Consider the following 8,591-nt stretch of genomic DNA (forward strand, 5'->3'; position numbering starts at 1 on the left):
ATCTGAGATCCTTGGAAAGGCTCCCTCACTGCCTTACTGACCATCTCAGAACAGTTCCTAGTACCTCTCTTGGCACCTATATGTGATAGAGAAGGATTTGCCAAGGCCCTTCCTAGGGGTTTCATGCAAGAGAAACAGTGGACAGATCTGGACTGATAAGAATGTGAGAGTGCTGACGGGCTGTGGTCATAGTTTGTCCCAGAACAATGCTAAAGAGAGAAGGGTGCCAGAGGAATTGGAGGAATAGCTACTTCCTCTTCCTTTTAGTAGGCACTTCACTGGTCTGCAAAATGTAGTAGTCAAGGCTCAGGACAGATCAGATGTCCTCCTGGCCAAACATGTTGTTGTGTGTGCATATTATTGCTCTGTTCTGGAGTCTACCCTGTAAAGAGAGGTGAGCTGATAGGAGCTGCTCCTCTGTCTGTGGTTTGAAGCCAAAACTTCAGTTCTTGGATCCCATTGTAGCCTTATTGTCATGTGAGTTTTTGATATATTCCCTGGTCAGCAGTGGCTCGTTCTTTTGCGGTTTTTTTGATGCTGGACCCTGCAGGTCAGATTCCTCTGCATGACCTGTCTGTTGGTGCTCAGTATTTATCAATGAGTTATGAGAAGAATGTTAGCAGAAGAGTTCTCCACCCTTAAACTCCACTTCAGGGGCTGAGACTATCTTAGCCAGGTTTTCTGGGGAAGGAGGGTGAGAAGCTTGAAATAACTTTAACTGGATTGTTTTGAATAATGCATTGGAGAGGTTTCAGTGTTTTAATTCTTATTTTCTTAAACATCTTATTTGAAAAATAAAATTTTATAATTTCAGAAAAAATGCATGTAAAAGTGGCTGCTGGGGCTCCTGAGGGCAGAACCCCCTCCCCTTAGGGGCCTGGTTACACTTCGGTTGAACCATGAGATTTTGTTAGCTAGCTGTGTGGAAGAGGGGTGGGGTAGGGTAGGGTGTTAGCTGTGCAAGGGTCATGGCAAGAAGTGGGGAGAGGTTAGGCCTAGCTGATAATCTGTGTAAACTAGGCATTCACATCAAACAGGCCACCAAAAGCCCAAACCCGTGATGCCATTCTGGCATAGCTCATTTGGGCTGTTCTAAAACAGCTTCTAAAACTAAAGGGAGCTCAACCCACGAACCTGTCTTCTGAAAGTAGGAGAGGCTATTGCTGGTTCCTAGAGCCTATGTCCAACCTTCAGGTTGTCTCAGCAGCTCAGCCAGACCTCCGTTTTTGGGCTGCCATGTTATCTTTACAGTGGGGTAAGAGAGAACTGTACTTGTATGTCCTTTTCCTCTCACCCCATTCTGTTGGGAGTGATGTCTGCCTACCTGTGGGTGACTAGACCCATTTTTATCCTGATGTGGGAAGTGGGTGAGTAGGATTGTATGGTCCATTTGTGTGCGTGCTGTCCAAAAATCTGTTGTGGGGAAGTAGGATTGTAGGGGCAGATCCACAAAAGGACTTAGGCACTTGAGTCCCAGTTTTAGGCACCACTGCAGTTCATAATGCCCCCACTCAGCTGCTGCCTACACTCAGTGCTTAAACTTCCATTGAAAAAATTTCCCAGGTGCCTGTTTCTGCCACTGGGCATGTGAACTACTGCCTCATTGGCCTTGGCTACACTGGCGCTTTACAGCGCTGCAACTTTCTCGCTTAGGGGTGTGAAAAAACACCCCCGTGAGCGCAGCAAGTTACAGCGCTGTAAAGCGCCAGTGTAAACACTGCCCCAGCGCTGGGAGCACGGCTCCCAGCACTGCAAGCTAATCCCCACGGGGAGGTGGAGTACCTGCAGCGCTGGGAGAGCTCTCTCCCAGTGCTGGTGCCGCGACCACACTCGCACTTCAAAGCGCTGCCGCGGGAGTGCTCCCGCGGCAGCGCTGTAGGGCTGCAAGTGTAGCCATACCCTTAGGGCTTGGCTACACTTACAAATTTGCAGCGCTGCAGCAGGGTGTGAAAACACACCCTCTCCAGCGCTGCAAATTGCAGCGCTGCAACAGCGCTGTCCGTACTCCACCTCCCTGTGGGGAATAACGGACAGCGCTGGGAGCGCGGCTCCCAGCGCTGTCCGTTATTCCCCACAGGGAGGTGGAGTACGGACAGCGCTGGGAGAGCTCTCTCCCAGCGCTGGTGCTTTGACTACACTTAGCGCTTCAAAGCGCTGCCGTGGCAGCGCTACCGCGGCAGTGCTTTGAAGTGCTAAATGTAGCCACAGCCTCACATCAGAATATCCCAATCTCTCTGATTGAAGCCAGTCTACTTTAATTAAATAAGAATTGGGCCAGAGAGACTGAGAAGCATTCCATAGTCCAGAGGCCATAGCACTTACCTGAGAGGTGGAAGATCTCTGACAGGAGGAGGAAATTGAACCAGGGTCTGCCACATCCCAGGTCAGTACCCTGACCACTGGGCTAAAAGTTACAAGTGAGTCTGGGGCTGCCAACCTCCTCCTCTTTCCCTTTCCCTCCCTGTCTGTTTTTTGCAGAGTTAGATACTCACTTAACTCATTCTCACAAGAAACAGCTTAGGCACCTAGGCTGCCTGACTTCAGGAGAGGGGGTTCCCAGCTGTGGATTACAGGCAGAGAGAGCTAGGTGCCTCCCTGCAGCTGGGATTTAGGTGCCAAACTCTGTGAGAGGGGAAGTGCTTAGGACACACCTTCCTCATCAGCATCTCCCATTGGCTGCCTTAGGCAGCTCCTGGCAGTAGCTTGCTGGCTTTTGAGGATCAATTCTTAGGTGTCTCACTCCCTATTCATTGTATATGGTGCCTGACTCAGGGTTTGTGGATCCCATTGTTCCAGTGATTTTCTAGGTGCCTAAAAGTTAAGTGTTGCAACAAGCTTAAGTCCCTTTGTGGGTCTAGGCCAGGGGTTCTCAAACAGGGGTCGTGACTCCTCAGGGGGTTGCAGCTGTCAGCCTCCACCCCCAAACCCTGCTTCACCTCCAGCATTTATAATAATGTTAAATATTTAAAAAAAAATAGTAGTTTTAGTTATAAGGGGGTCACACTCACAGGCTTGCTGTGTGGAAGGGGTCACCACTACAAATGTTTGAGAACCACTGGTCTAGGCCATAGTTGCAGTCATTCTTGTATATTTATAAAGTACCTCTTTCCCCAACTTATATTGGTTTTGTGGTGGCATTGTTTGGTGGGGTAAATGTCATTGTGCAAAAGTTCCCATCTAACGATTGCATTAATTGCTGTAATACTTGTATTTTAACTTCTTTATAACGGGGGTTTCTGTATTCACAAACAAACAAATCCATATAACCCTTTGCCTGTGAGCTTCTATTCCTATGCCTGATTGGCTCAAGGTTCTAGGTGAGCCTGAGACTGAAAGTAGCCCACTCTGCACTAACATATTCACAGGCTGGAAACGCACAAAAGGGGAAAGACTGAAAGTTGGTACTTGGGCATTCAAAACTAATGCAACTAAGTGCAAAGTATTGGGTAATCACAGCTAAAGCTAAGATTGCAGAGCTTAACTTCAAAGACACTGGTTTAGAGTCTAATAGTTAAGTTACGCAAGTATATATATGGAGTAATTCCATTGACTTCAATGAACTCTGGAAATCCAGATTTTAACCAGTGTAACTGATACAAGAATCTAACCAACTATTTAAACAGTTTATTACTTTTTTATTAAAAAAAAACATTAATCACACTGTACTGTTTCTAAAGCTGGTCACAACCCAACGTGGACTTTTTAAATTTTGAGGCAAAAAGGTGTGTTCTTGTGCAGCCTTCTTTGTATAGCTCTAATGCTGAAATGGCTGAAGGTAGAAAGTTTGAAATTTGGCATAGAAGTAACCCTCCTTGAGAAATGCTTTTGTGTGTTCTGCTGAAAATATCACTTTGCAGTTGCAGTACAAATGAACCTTTTTTTAAAAAAAATCACCAATACTTGGAAAGAAGATTAGGTATGTTGAATGAGGTGGGTTGAGCCCTGTTTCATTCACTGCATATTAAAGTGTCAAGGGAGCTGCAGATTTTCTGTCCCCTCCCCCCCAGAGTTTGACTTTCACATGGAGTCACCTACAATACACAGGGGAGAGAGGACTTTGTAGGAGCCTCACTGAGTGTGCACCATAGGTTGGACAGTATTCTATTGGGGTCCCCGCCAAATTGTAGCAGATTCTGGATGGCTTTTATTCTTCACCACTCCCTATAAGTGAGGGGGGAGGGGAGAAAAACTTGGAAATTCAATTTAAAAAGTATGGATTCTGGATGTGTATAAAACATGTATTAAATATCTATAATGTCACTAGAAGACATAACATATATAGATGTGGGTGGGGGGAATAGCATAATATGGTATTATCTGAGAATAGCATGTGGGGAGATAATTAAAGATTATATCATAATGAGTAGTTTGCAGCAGCACATGATTAAGGTTGCATATATGTCCTTAACTGAAGCACTTCCAGACCCAAATGCTTAACCAGACAACGCTAACACTTGCTCTGCATAGTTTTTTGCTGGATTATGAATGGGCCTGGAATCCAAACTATGGAAACAAAACTATGGGAGGAAGTAGAAGGGTAAGAATATCTTTTATTTGCTGAAAGTGATAGGGAGGGAGTAAATGGTGAGGGGATCAAGAGAGTTCTGCTGTCGTCCTCTGATGGTCTGTAGTGCTGAAGAGTCTCAGGGCCCTTTTATCTCTGAAGACTAGAGAGTTTTGAGTGAGTGTGCATGTTGCTTGTTATGAGCTAGTTCGTCTGCAGGAAACCATCGTGGCCAGGGAGGCATGTTTATGGTGGCTGACTGCATTTGCTAGATGACAATTTAGATTGTACAGCAGCTTTTAGCATACTCTTACCATCAAAATATGGGACATGTTCAGAGCTGGATTCTTTCACCTCCCCAAAAACCCAAGTCTCTTATCCCTTCACCATTTAGTAAATGATATGCCTTCCAAACCAGCTGCCACGATCACATTACTTTTGAAAGAGAGAGACAGACAATATAAAAGGAAAAGGAGAGAAATTTTGAACTATTAAATGAGCTCTGGCTTGTGCTTGGATCTTTCATTCTCTATCCCTCTTCTTTTAGGAATCTGGCCTGGCGTTAGCTTTCACAGGTGTTGACAGGACTGCCAGGTCCTGTCAGGACAGTGGTGTGTTCTGCAGCAACTGGATTTAAGCAGTTAGAAATTGTGGGAGTGTTCTTGGGTTCATAATCAGAGGGGTAGCCGTGTTAGTCTGGATCTGTAAAAGCAGCAAAGAGTCCTGTTGCACCTTATAGACTAATAGACGTATTGGAGCATGAGCTTTCATGGGTCAATACCCATTGCATCCGACGAAGTGGGTATTGACCCATGAAAGCTCATGCTCCAATACGTCTGTTAGTCTATAAGGTGCCACAGGACTCTTTGCTGCTTTTGGGTTCATAAGAAGTTCCTAGGTTATTGGCATAATAAGAGTCTCTTAAGGTACTCAGAGATATCAGGGCCATGTCTACAAGCAAATATTGTAACAACTCTAAACCCCATACTTGATTTCTTTGTCAAGAGGAAAAGAGGAATGTAAAGCGGTGAGCAAATGCGAAGGAACTCTGGAAACAAAAGGAAATGACACACACATGAAAAATATTGGGACAGGTAATAGTTTCCATGACAGACACACTTGCTGCTGCAAGAGCATGTTCTCCATAGCCTTTTCCTGACATAGTGGAGACAACACAGATTACTTCTAGTTCCCCTTGACTCTCTTTCTCTAGATTTCTGCTATGGCTGACTAATTTTACCTTAGGAAAGGCCTTTTTAAAAAAAATAGTTTAACTAAGGCCCTGTCTACCCTGGCAAGTTTCTGCACAGTAAAGCAGCTTTCTGTGCTGTAATTCCTGAGGGGCCAAGCCACTTAGTATGCAGAAACTGTGCCACTGTAGCACTTTTAAAAAAAAACACCCCAAGAGGCATACAGCTTTCTGCGCTGGGGATACAGCGCTGCGGTGCCAGTGTAGACACTGTAGCAATTACAGCACTGCGATTGGCCTCTGGGAGGTCTCCCACAATGCCTTTCACCTCTCTGGTCATTGGTTTGAACTCTACTGCCCTGCCCTCAGGTGACCAACCATCATCCCCACCCTGTAAATTCCTTTGCAAATTTGAAAGTCCCCTTCCGATTTGCTCAGTGATGTGTGCAGTGGTCTCAGCACATCTTTCCAGGTCATCATGTCTGCTCCACGCACTAAACGGTCCCCCGCTTGGAGCAAGGCCGAGCTGCTGGACCTCATCAGCATTTGGGGAGAGAAGGCTGTGCAGTCCCAGCTGTGCGCCACCCATAGGAATTCTACTAATGGACAGATTTCATGATGCATGATAAAAAGGGGCCATGACCGGGACATATTGCAATGTAGGGTCAACGTGAAGGAGCTGCAGAACACTTACCACAAGGTGCAGGAGGCAAACCGACGCTCTGGTGCTGCACCCACAAGCTGACAGTTCTACAAAGAGCTGGACGCAATACTCTGTGGCGACCCCACTACGAAGGCCCCTGTGGCTACTTCACTGGCTCGTGTGCCAGTCGAGAGTGGACCGAGCCAGGAGGAAGAAATCTTGGACGAGGATGTGGAGGGGGACCTAGAGGCAGACGATGACTTGGAGGCCAGAGATGCATGCAGCCAGGACCTCAGTCTCTGCCTGCATGCTTGCACCATGGGTTTTAGTGAGCAGCCATTACTCAGCGCTACCCTCCCTCTCCTGCAGGTATATTTTGGGGACAGAACAATGCTTTCAATAAACTTATTTAGAATCTGGTGCAGGAAACTTCTTACCAAGGTGAAACCATTTTAAAGAAGTTCAGAAGTGGTGATTGTGCCTACTGGATTAGGCAGTTACCTTTTAAAGTTTTGTTTTACTGGGATAGGGGTTTATAGGTCTCTAGGGGTGCAGGAGAGGGATGGCAGCTTGCAGCCCCTGGCTTATCTGAGGTGGGGGCTGCTGGTCTTGATTTTAATCAGCTCTTAGTTTGACTGGCTTGAGTTCTTTGTTTGCTGTAACCTGGGAAGAGAACCCTAGAACTGTGCAGATCCTTTCCTCCATACAGAAAAGGCTTTTCCTTCATGGCCAAGTACATTGGTGTGAAATTGAGTGAGAACCCTAGAACTGCAGCAGTGAAGCTAGGAACTAGTAGTAGTAGCAGCAACTTGTGAGCTGGGAGGGGGTCAGTGGTTGAAGGACAGTATGATGTGGACTAAGACTGCCCATGTTTTAATCCCAGCTGTATAGCCTTGAGCAAGCTTCTTCCTTGTTTTTCTTCTCTATAAACTAACATTCAGCCTGACCTATCCTGCATGGCTGGGTGTTAAGGACTTGAACATCAGTTAATATCATTAGTAACAGCTGCAAAGAGATGTGTGTGTGTGTGGGGGGGGGGGTGTTTCACAAAGAGGAATGGGTATTGGCAGCATGAGGTGAAATGGCACTATAGATGGCATTTACAGCAGCTCCAGCTCTGCTTTTGAAAGGCCTTTTCTCCTAAGATCTTGCAAATCCTGAATTTAGTTGTGATGGGGGAGAGGGAATGCTGTAGTAGTTCCATTCAGCACAAGAGGCAAGTGCTGTTTGCTGGTGAGCTTGCTATAAACAGAGCCCCGCAACTCCGTAGATGTAGATATCCGCAGACCATGCTTGTGGATACAAATTTTATACCCATGCAGGGGTCTAGCTATAAACCCTTCCTATGCTAGAAGCATGGGCCAGAAGGCTTATGGTAAGAGCACCTGAGGGATGAAGGATACAGCCATTACATGGCAGGGGGCTTGTTACCATTACTTTTTAATATTGTAGTAAGGCTTCCTTGTTGATGCAGAGCTTATTTCAGCTCAGAAGGACCACCTCAAGTTCCATCTTGTCCTGCTGGACACCAAGCAGGAGGACCCCATGCAGTATCTCCTTATCTTTCACTCATGTTCCAGCTGTAAGCCTTCTTATTAACAGCTTTGTGCTCATGTATTGCTGTTACTCAGCTCTCTATAGTTAAGCAATACACTTTGTATAAGACATATTAAATAAAGTTGATTCCTCCCTCAGGGGGAAGGGACCATTTTGCAGCTGCCTTATTAGGCTACTCTGTGCTTTAAGAAAGAATCACCAGAGAGACTGAGTTGGTGAGGACATATGCTTTAGAGAGCCTTGACCGTGAGAACTCTAAGTTTGGTCAGTACCTGCTGATCTCGTGAGGATGGCTGTCTGGCTGAAGAAAGACCTGTTTTACCCACAGGAGGAGAGTTCTGCTTCCAGGCCACAGCAGCCTTTGGACCACCACATCACCTTGAAGTTTGCCTCAGCTTGATTAGCAGTATGAAAAGAGCCTAGTTGCTCAGCTCCTTTCCTCTGGTGCTAGAACACCACGTATTTCATCCCTGCTCTGAGTAGGCTTTGGCTAGCATGGGCATATTGACCAACCCAGAAGATGAATGAGGGGGGATGGTCTAGGGTTCTTTCTGCTTCCCTATGAAAGCCACCTGTATTTATTCCCTTTTGATGCATGTCTGCTCCAGAGAGTTAGCCTCACCCTATAGCCAGACTAGAAGTTTAAACAGCACCTGGGCTCTGGTTTTATTGATCAACAACAATGAAATCGGAGGCAG

This window comes from Mauremys mutica, chromosome 4 (assembly GCF_020497125.1).
Source record: "Mauremys mutica isolate MM-2020 ecotype Southern chromosome 4, ASM2049712v1, whole genome shotgun sequence".
Taxonomy (NCBI): domain Eukaryota; kingdom Metazoa; phylum Chordata; order Testudines; family Geoemydidae; genus Mauremys; species Mauremys mutica.